This window comes from Ascaphus truei, chromosome 21 (assembly GCF_040206685.1).
Source record: "Ascaphus truei isolate aAscTru1 chromosome 21, aAscTru1.hap1, whole genome shotgun sequence".
Classification (NCBI taxonomy): domain Eukaryota; kingdom Metazoa; phylum Chordata; class Amphibia; order Anura; family Ascaphidae; genus Ascaphus; species Ascaphus truei.
Genome location: NC_134503.1, coordinates 7401844 through 7412998, shown reverse-complemented (window position 1 = coordinate 7412998; position 11155 = coordinate 7401844). Strand labels below are relative to the sequence as shown.

General features: G+C 45.3%; 1 protein-coding gene across 4 annotated transcripts in view; it reads right to left on the bottom strand.

Moving 5' to 3' along the window:
- Positions 1-11155, bottom strand: part of FAM163B (family with sequence similarity 163 member B) — a 58628-nt gene that overhangs the window by 36239 nt on the left and 11234 nt on the right. The gene's annotated exons all lie outside the window — the stretch shown is intronic.

Genomic DNA, 11155 nt, shown 5'->3' with positions numbered 1-11155 from the left:
GGATACTCCATCCAATCCCCTGCGGCCTGGCCTTCTAAAGCCCCGCCCCCCTGGCATTCTCCATCCAATCCCCTGCGACCCGGCACGTTTCTGCAGAAGCCCAACCCCTGGCAGTAAGAAAAAATACCACCCCCCCCCCCCCATCCCTGTGCACCGCTGCCGCGCACCGCTCCCCCCCCCATCCCCGCGCACTGCCGCCGACACAAAAAACCGGGACATTCCCGGGACAGTCAGGCAACCGGTACTACCCATGAGAAACCGGGACTGTCCCGGGAAAACCGGGACGAATGGTCACCCTAACAAGAATGCATGTCCTCCAGTGATATCCTCTTAACTATGGTTTGATATCCACTTGATAGTAAAGAAGCTGCCACTGTGCAGATGTGCAAAGGGAATCTAAAATCCTATTACTTTACTAAGATTGGGGAATGTTGGCAATTTTCAGGCAGTTGTCACACGGTGCTACACATCTGAACTTATCCCATTCTAACGTCGTCATCCTAACATCTTTCATTTAGCGAAAAAGTGTAACGCGGGAAATCAGACAAAGAATGAAACAAGCAGAGACTCCGGTAAAGTGCATAGTTACATAGTTACATAGTAGATGATGTTGAAAAAAAGACGTGTCCATTAAAGCTGCAGACCAAGCATTATCCCACATGTGTTTTTTTTTTTTTTTTTTTTAAATAAATCAGTTCTGTACTATGAGAAAATACTTGTAGCATTTTTTTAAACAACTCTGAATTACCTTTTAATGTATTATAATGTAATAAGCATTTTTTGTTTCTATAGCAACCATTTACAAAGTCACATCCCCTTCCTCTTCTGAAACAGGCTCTGCACACCCCTGTTTGAGCCCTGCCCTCTCTCTAGCAGTGCACCAATTGTATCTAGTGACTGCCTGGTCACATGATCTTCCCCACAGAACTTTTGTCATATTAATATGCAAATGCATTCCACTGACTGCAGAATACTCCTCTGCAGCCATTTAGTGAACCCCTGAGCTGAATCTCACCTATCGATCACAGGAGTACGGATTGGTCAGCATTTAGCTAATTACGTATCATCGTGTGGATTGTATTGATGCACATATTAAAGGTGAATAAAATTAAAAAACGCAGCTTGGATTGCTGCTTTAAGTTACAACCTATGTTACATTTAGAGGACAGATACTTATCCTATATCCGTACTAACAATATATTGATCCAGGGGAAGGCAAACAGAAAACCCCAGTGACACATCATCCAATGATATCTCATAAGGCGAAAAATAAATTCCTTCCTGACTCCACACACATGTTAATCATTTTGGGAGATCAGATTTTGATATTTTGGCCAAACTCGGGGAAGAATCCTGAGAAATTCCATGACATTCCTACCCCATTTTTGAACTTATAATACCAGCAGGGAGGATGACGGCAGAAAAAAACCATTATTAAATTACACGTAATGCACTCATTTTTATCGACTCCTTTGCTATTGACAAGACCTGCAATAAATGACCGGTTTCTCTCGCTATGGAGAAGCTTTAATGAAAGGGGCGATAATGACTATTCAACCAATCCACAAAATGTGCCTGTGTTTAACCTATGGAATAAATCCACCAATCTAAACTGGGCAAATCTTGGCAATATACAAGGTACCTTCACATACAATGTCTAACATGTCCCTGAGGAACAGACAACAAAATAATCTTTCTCCTTTATTGATTGAGCAAGATTGGTGAATAAGGGATATTGTGCACAGCTGGAATTGAACTGTCTTGTTAGAAATATGTCTCCATCCCTCCTGTGAACAGAACCAATAAATATCGCTCCTCGCATATCATCTGTCATTCAGCGCATGGAGACACCAATAGATTCTTAATAATTACACTGAACAGATCTCCACTAAACCTCATTTTTTTTGTCTTAAAACCACCCTCTCCTACGGTTGGACGTTTGCATTTTTTTTAAATGTCAAACCAATACGATCAGGCAGAGGTGGCTATGACAGGATCCCGCAACATGGCCTGTCGAAATAAGATTAATATGGTTGGATAGACGGGATGCCTGTATTGGCCAATTCAGTCATAAATACAAAGTGTCAGGACTGCGCTGGTCCATTTATCAAGCAAGAGGTACGCAATATCCTACGTGTTTTTTTTTTTTAAATAAATCAGTTCTGTACTATGACAAGATACTTGTAGCATTTAAAAAATAAAAAAAGCTCCAAATGACATTTTTAATGTATTACAATGTAACAAGCATTTTTTGTTTCTATGGAAACCATTTACAAAGTTACATCCCCTTCCTCTTCTGAAACAGGCTCTGGCACACCCCTTTTTGAGCCCTGCCCTCTCTCTAGCAGTGCACCAATTGTATCTAGTGACTGCCTGGCCACATGATCTTCCCCACAAAACCTTGTATCTTTGGTCCTCTTCTGCTGCACTGACAGCCATTTAGTGAACCCCCGAGCCGAATCTTCGCCGATCGATCACAGGAGAACGGATCGATCGGCAACTTAGCTAATTACTTATCATTGTGTGGGTTGTAGTGATTCACATATTAAAGGGAAAAAAATTAAATTATAAAAAAAATAAACGGCAGCTTGTACTTCTGCGTTCTATGTAGATCAGTGTTTTTCTACTTGGGTTCCTGGAACCTTCGGGTTCCCCAGGCATCCCTTAGGGCAGGGGTGTGCAAACCTCTGGTGCTGCACCACCCTGCCACCCCCGCAAGTGCTTGCACCCCCCTTACTTTACTACCGGCGTCGAATGATGCCGCGGGGTCATGTGACATCACGTTGCCACGGTGACGCGTCACCCGAAGTCGGCTGAATCATGGTGAATGGATTATAGAGGCTTCGCGCAGTCTCCTGGCATTTAATTTAAATGCCTTGGGTAAGAGCGTGGGGCCACTGCAACAGCCGCGCCGCCCCCCCCCCCCCAAAAAAAATCACAGGGGTGGTGCTCCCCCCTGAAAATTGTATCAAATACAGAAGAATTTACAATGCATCTGATCTCAGACGCGCTATTAGAGAGGGTTGGGGTTCCTTACAATGCATCTGATCTCAGACGCGCTATTAGAGAGGGTTGGGGTTCCTTACAATGCATCTGATCTCAGACGTGCTATGAGAGGTTGCCCAGAATTTCACCCTATATAATTATAGGGTGCCTTAACCCCCAAAAAGCTGCAAACCACTGATGAAGATAATGGACATTGGAAGACCAGGATTTTGGGAATTGTACAGAACTACTAATAATTATTACGTAGCACAGCCTGTTTGTCTTCAAGATGAGGGGGTAAAAATGCCACCCTCTCCTTCCCAACACACAGTGATGACACCGCTGCTCCATTTTGTGATCTCTTCTGTTGACACTGGCTGTTTTTCCGCCCAGACAAAATATAATTCAAAGAACTAGTTCGAGGGCTAGTACAGTGAGGGAAGTCATACATGCTCAGGATAGATATGAGGCTAAATCCTAAATACGAAAAAAAGACAAGAATCAAATAGGGTCTGAGTTTTCACATCAGGTAATGTGCAAAATGGGTGGGCCAAGTGGGTCTTATCTTCCGTCACATTCTGTGTTTCTATGTAAGAAATGCAGGGGAGAAGTATGAGTAAGGTGACCAGATGTCCCGGTTTTGCCGGGACAGTCCCGGTTTTTAAGGCTCTGGTCTGACTTTTTGGGGTGCTGTCCCTGTTTTCTATCCCGCTGGCGAGCGCCGACTGCGCATGCGTGATCAGCACTTCCCGGCTGCTCGTGTGCATGCGTGACTGGCAAGCTCCGATCGCGGTTTTTGCCGGGACAAATATGGTCACCCTGAGTACGAGCAATAGTCTACTTTGGAATATTATTCTTTTCGAAAAGACAGAGCCGGTGGGAGAAAATAAAGCAGGTGAGATGTTCTGTGCATGGATCCATCTTGCCTTAGGATGAATATATCTCTGCTGAATCTCTTATTGGTAGTGTGGGAATTTGCACCGATTTAAACTTCTTTAAGCACGCAGATGTTAAGTAGACCTGAACGGTTTCTGTGTGAGTCACTGATGGGAGGGAGAGGGAACTATGCATTTTACAGAAAACCCTATTTTTGTTTACACAGGTAGGACTGCTGTATATTTTAATGACATCCTATAAAATAAATGCTCATTCATTTTGCTAGCTGATATTATGCATGCTTCCTATCTATCTCAAAGTAATACAGTCTGCATACAACATGGTCAGTCCTTGCTTCAGCACAGGTGGCTCAATCAGTCCCTGCTTCAGCAAAGGAGGCTCGGAGGCTCAGAGGCTCAGCCACTGATTAAGAAACCTGTGCTGAAGCAGGGATATCCTGAAAACCCTAGTTGTTGTGTTTAAGGCACTGGTCTATCGAGGTGTGGACTCCATTGCTGGCAGCGTTCTTTCCAAGGAGATTCCTCCTCACCGAAGAAAAGCTGCTCATTAGCTTCCTCCTGCTTGTGAGATTTACCTCTCCACTCCCTCTGATGAGCTGTAAATCCCACTTGTGGGGGAGTCTTATTGTCTTTCTGCTTTGTTGTTGCTGCAGAGTCTGCACCTAGGCGCTACCTTTAATAGGGCACTGGGAAATCATTGCTTAGGTCAGTAAGCGCGAGAGACAGATAACCACCAAGCTTCTTTCCGACACTTTTTATACTACTGAATGTCTAACCCCTTCAATTCAATGGGGACTATGCCAGTGGGCTCAACAGGGGGCCGGGCCGCAACATCAGTTTAAGCGTCTGCAGAGGATACCGGCCGCACTCCCGCTACGCTACCCTTCCAGGACAATTCCTCCTCTCCCTAACACGCATGTTCCTGGGTCGGCGCAGAAAGTAACTTCCACCAAGCTCTGCAGCTTCGTGGCAGGTGTACCCCTCCCCCACCCCAAGGTAAAATTGTGTGTGTGTGTGTGTGTGTGTGTGTGTGTGTGTGTGTGTGTGTGTGTGTGTGTGTGTGTGTGTGTGTGACAGTGTGTGTGACAGTGTGTGTGACTGTGTGTGTGACTGTGTGTGTGACTGTGTGTGTGTGTGTGTGTGTGTGTGTGTGTGTGTGTGTGTGTGTGTGTGTGTGTGTGTGTGTGTGTGTGTGTGTGTGATTGTGTGTGGGTAGGATGGAGTGTGAGAGGGATAGAGAGAGGGTGATTGAGTGTGAGGAGGGGGGGTTGTGTGAGAGCGGGAGGGCGGGTTGAGTGGGAGGGAGGGGGATTGAGTGTGAGGAGGGTGGTTGAGTGAGAGGGAGGGGGATTGAGTGTGAGGAGGGGGGGTTGAGTGAGAGGGAGTGGGATTGAGTGTGTGGAGGGGGCTTCTATTGTCAGAGAGGTCTGTACTGCAGGACCCTTGGCACTGAACTAGCTTGTTAGCATCATACTTATCCTATTCAATTCCACGGGGGTTATGTACTAAGTCTCACAGCACCAAAACGTTGCAAGCCTGGGGAAACAAATAACACCAAGGGATCGGAAACCCCATTCCCATCATAAGTCTTGTGCCAAATGTTATGCAGCTTTGATCGACAGCCTTGCGGTTGCCCGGTGGCTTCTCCAAAAATACTGGACACAATGGTGAAAGGTTTGACATGCACACACACACACACACACCTCTCACCCCTCTCCGCTCCATGCTGTTTCCTCCTCACCTTGGCCCTACCCCCAGGCTGCTGACAACTCCTGATTGGCTGCATTACCCAGCAGCAGCCCATCAGGATGGCGAAAGCTGCACAGCCCCCTAGCAACAGCCCTGCTCTCTCCCTGCTCTGGGAAATTCCATGGCCCCCCAAGCCGGTCAGGTCACTATGTCCAGAGAGGTAATAATGGACACATACACATCCAAAAGAGGTAATACTGAGCTCATACATGTCCAGTATTAACTGTATTTTTTTTTATTGAACATAGTGTACAAATACAGGACAGTCCAGTTCAATACTAGACACCTGGCAACCCTATGTATTGGCACAGTGTTTTATAATTTGGGAGAGTTAGGGCAATTGTCTAAACACATCACAGCAGCTGTAATATCATGTGAGAGCTAGCGTGGGAGAGACTGGAAGCATCATGGATGCAGGGAAGAGTTGTCCAGCAAAGGTGGAGAAGTAAAAAAAGAATGACATTAAATCAAATGAATCCTTCCACTGCAACAACACATCCTTTTTCATTGACAATGGGCAGGTTGGGAGAGCTGAATGAGTCTAAAATTGACTCTAGGACATTTAGATATTAAAGTATATGAATGCAGTATGTCCCAGTTGTACCTAAAGGAGTGGCACGGGAGCCTGGTTCAAATCCTGGTCTCCCCTCCTTGTGACCTTGGGTAATTCACTTTACTGCACCGACACACTTTATTCGAGCAAATACCCAGTATGTACCTGGCAGATACCTGGAATGCGCCGCTCCTCACCTCTGACAAGCCCCGTTGCGTTTGCCTTCCCAGCCTGGGTTCATGCCTGGCTGACGGGCGGCTGATCTGTTAAATGATAATGATTAGGATTTAATAGGCTGCAATGCTTCGCGTGTCTACCAGATGGCATAAATTCATGAATTGTAATGCATTATATATATATATATATACTGTGCAGTTTTGCAGCCAGCGGGAATAAAATGCTTCAATCCCTGCTTGGAAAATACCTCAATGCACTCGGGCAGAAAACAGTCACAAACCTCAATACACCCGGGTATACCCGAATTCGTGGGACTAGCCGAGCTCGAATAAAGTGTGTCGCCAGTGTATCTCCCTGCTCCTAAGGCACCAAAAACATAGAGTGTTAGCTCACCTGGGCAGGGACTGTGTCAATAACATTCCTATGTACTGCATACCGCACGCTATATATTCATTGTGACGCGCTGTGTGTCCCATTGGGAGAAAAGCTCTATACAGTATGAAATAAAGTTATTATTATTTAACATACGCTTTTAAGGAAATGTAATTAAAGAGAGCGATGGGAAGAATTGGAGAGGAGTTCTGCATGCACATAGTATAATTGGATGTATGAAGTTTTGCATTTAGGGCTTGGATTTTTACCCCTTTTCCTATTAATGTAAGTGCAGAGAGAACCCATGTAGCTGTCGCTGACATTAACCGACCCCTTACCGACAATTTGCTCCCAATAACCATTCTCTTCCTCACTGATCTTCCTGTGTTTTCATACCACTCGTTATTTTACATGTGTGAGCCAACCGTACGTCTCTCCTTTCTGACCAGGCTTAACTCGTAAACCTTCCCCACAACCCCCTAGCTGCCTGGACCTCTCCCATTTACATTCACTCTTCATGAGCAGAGCTGCACTAAACCCATTAAAATAAACAAATAACTGTATTTCATATGGCACTGTTTCCCTACGGGACTCAAAGCGTGTCACAATTACAGTATAGCGTGTTGTACACAGCACATAAGATTGTAACAGACACAGTCCTTGCCGTGATGAGCTTACAATCTATGTTTTTGGTGCCTGAGGCACAGGGAGATAAAGTGACGTGCTCAAGGTCACAAGGAGGTGACACCGGGAATTGAACCTGGTTCCCCTGATTCCCTGAAACGCTGTGTCAATGTTTTCGGAGTCACTGAGCCACTCCATTATAGAACAATAAATCGCATTCAAAATTAGATTTTTCTCTGTTAAAAACTAACAAAAACAACATAAAAGCATTTCTACTGTGCGTTTTGTTTGTTTTGAAAATAAAAAAAAAGTCACTTTTTTATTTTATTTGAAGCATAATTTTTTTTTTTTAAAGGTTCATGTCAGTTATTTTATAACCAAAAAAATGTTGAATAACTGCTTTCAAATACAAAAAAAAAGTAAGTTTACAGATCCTGGAAAAACCTAATGATCTATGAACTAAAGGGATACATGCATTTTGTATTTCGTAAATGCAATTAAGCACGACCTTGTATTGTAATACGCCGCATCAGTCACTGGCACACAAAAAAAAAACCCTAATATTGATATTGCTTAATTAATCACACCACTGGAATGAATGACATAAAGCAGGCACAACGACTTCGACTCACTAAAAATGTACAGCTATAAATCCTCGGTTACCCTCTTTACGGGGGAAATATATGGCCAGTACACTGCATCTTATGATTACATCCAAAGATGGAGCATTAGCAGAGGGGAAATCAATACCATGAAGTCCCCAATCTCGTACATTGCAACCCAGCTCATTCCAAAGTGAGAAATGCACCATAAACAGAAAGACCCTGCACAAATCTGCATGAGTTATCTCTACACCAGCTAAATAAGATAAGACAACACTGCTTTCCTTCAATGGTGATACTAGTGATGTTGCATTTTTGATGCAACCCATAGAGAATATGCTCTAGTATGCTTTGGTGCTGCATAGTTATTGAATTTTTGTACAATATGACTGCTGTGTTCTCTCTTAGGAAGTGATGGTTATTAGATGTCTTTTGGGTAAATGCATATTAAGTGATATACAAGGTTAAATGTAACTGCTTTGCTATCACACATTTGTATCCTTATTCCCCCAGTGTATGGCAGATTCCAATACAGGAGGTTTGAATAGGAGGCGTTAGAGCAGGTGATGCAGATGAGATTTATCAAATTCTGCACCTCCTGACATTTTATTTATTTATTTTTTACTTTCATTTTATTTTTAAAACAAACAAAAAAACAAAAAAAAAAACACCATGAGGTTTCATGATCCTTCCTGGCAAAAAAAGATATGCCTTGTATGTACGAAACATGATTAACAAGCTGGGAGGGGAAAGAAAGATATAAATGCAAATAAATAACACTCGCAGGGACTTTCGGACAAAGGATCTTTGTTCTGCTTTGTGCCCCGCTTGCCTCAGATCCCCGGGGAGCGGGTCTCCTTTGATGCCCAGAGGTTGGGTCCGACCCAGCTCCTGCCGTTAGCCGGCTCCCCAGCCCATGCTGAGGGTCTTTGCCCAGTCTCTTGGGATGCTATTCTACTCTAAGACAAGGCATACAGCACACACTCTGACAATGAACCTGTTCCCAGTGACCCACTATAAAGAGTTCAAAGGTCAAAATAATATATTTTTTCAATGCCTCAAAGTGCAAGTATACCTGCTGTGATAGTGAAAGCCACCTGTGGGTACGTCCCTGGGCCTTTGAAACGTTTTTTTTTAACCTTAGGTTAATGAATTGGACGCATTTGTAGCCCTAATATCTATAGACTTGCATAGTTCCCCACACCCTGTTATAACCTGCCACTGAAAAAAAAAAACTTCCAGCAAAGTGTTGCACTAAAGGTAGGGTGACCATTCGTCCCGGTTTTCCCGGGACAGTCCCGGTTTTTCGTGTGCTGTACCGGTTGCCTGACTGTCCCGGGAATGTCCCGTTTTTTTGTGTCGGCGGCGGTGCGCGGGGATGGGGGGGCGGTTGTGTGCGGCGGCGGCGGCGGGGAGGAAGAGGATGCAGAGCAGCCCGGCAAGTATTTTTTCTTACTGCCAGGGGTTGGGCTTCTGCAGAAACGTGCCGGGCCGCAGGGGATTGGATGGAGAGTGCCGGGGGGCGGGGCTTTAGATGGCCGGGCCGCAGGGGATTGGATGGAGAATGCCGAGGGCGGGGCTTTAGAAGGCCGGGCCGCAGGGGATTGGATGGAGTATCCGGGGGGCGGAGCTTTGCCTCTCCCCGGCACTCTGGCCCTCCCTCTGGCTCCTCGGCAACCCGGCTCTCTCCCTCACACCCCTGCGCCACACAGCCGCCGCACGCACTCAACAGACACCCGCCACACTCGACACACACCTGCCGCATCCTGCCCCTACGCAACAATATCACTGACCAGCTGTCACCCGCACCCGCCGCCTCACACCCTAGCAGGACCCCGACCCACAGCCAGCACTCACTACCCACGTGCCACCCGTACTGAACACCCACCTGCCGCCTCACACACGCTCACACCCTAGCAGCACCCTAGCAGGACACACGCCTCACATTTTCACATCACTTATGTCACCAAAATATACATTGTACTGTGGTGTGTTTACAATAAACCATTTTTATACAACATCGTATTACATTTTCTTCCATCTTTCTTTTCAACATTATTATCCAACCTTTACAACAAATAGTCACCTATTGTTCCACCATTTATAAATAATACGACCTATTACGCATTTACATCCCGGGCAACGCCGGGTCTCTCAGCTAGTACTGTATATATACATATATTATTTTTGGGGCACCGCATATGGGTTTTTGTGATTCCGAAGGAAGCACTTAAATTATCTAACTGTTTGGACATTCTGTGGATTATTTAAACCTGGGGAAAATACATACGGTGTAAATAAATTGGTGTGGGACGGGGATGGGGAGGAAGGGTGGGCCCGGGAGGTGGAAGATGGGAACAGTACTCACCGCCTGCCCAGTTCTACCATAGAACGGAGCTGCTATCCTGATCCTATTGGAACAGTCATGAATTATGTCCCAATTCAAGCTGCTCAGGACAGCTTATTGTCCGCAGATTTTGTGATCGCTTGTCTTCTTGTGATTTCGACGATAGGCAGCGCGGTGTGGACTACGGGTGCGCCAACGGGAGGAGTGAGAAGGAAGACGCCGAGAAAGAGATAGGAATCTGTTTCCCAGCATATTGGGTCGGGTCTGTAACAGGGAGTGGCCAACTTCAGTCCTCAAGGGCCACCAACCGCTCAGGTTTTCAGGATATCCCTGCTTCAGCACAGGTGGCTCAATCAGTGGCTCAGCCAATAACTGAGATTGGTAATGTCAAGAAAAAAATAGTTCTGGCCCCCAGCTAACACCGTGTCGGCCTTCGCCAGATGCTGTTTCACAGGGAATGCCATCAATCATCGTTAATAACATTACGTTTCTCCTTTGCATACAGTGCGCGCTAGATCTTACCGAAAGGTTGCATATCTGTGCCTACATCATTGTTAAAATGATCATAATTCAATAATGAATGCGCTGGTACAGATATCCGTACCCTAACTCTTCGCCGTGCCTCCTTCGGGAGCTTTTCATGCTGGTCAGACACAAAGCACTGGCCTGGGAAACTGGACAGTGAAGCGCTTGTCTTATCAATTATGCCGACCATAATTTAACATACGCATTGCTTTACCACAGGGAAATGCTTGTACGTCCACAAAATACATTACAGGTTCTCTGCATGTATAATATTTGACTTTGGATTGAAAGAGATTAACTTTATGCATACTGTAATTGTTTTATG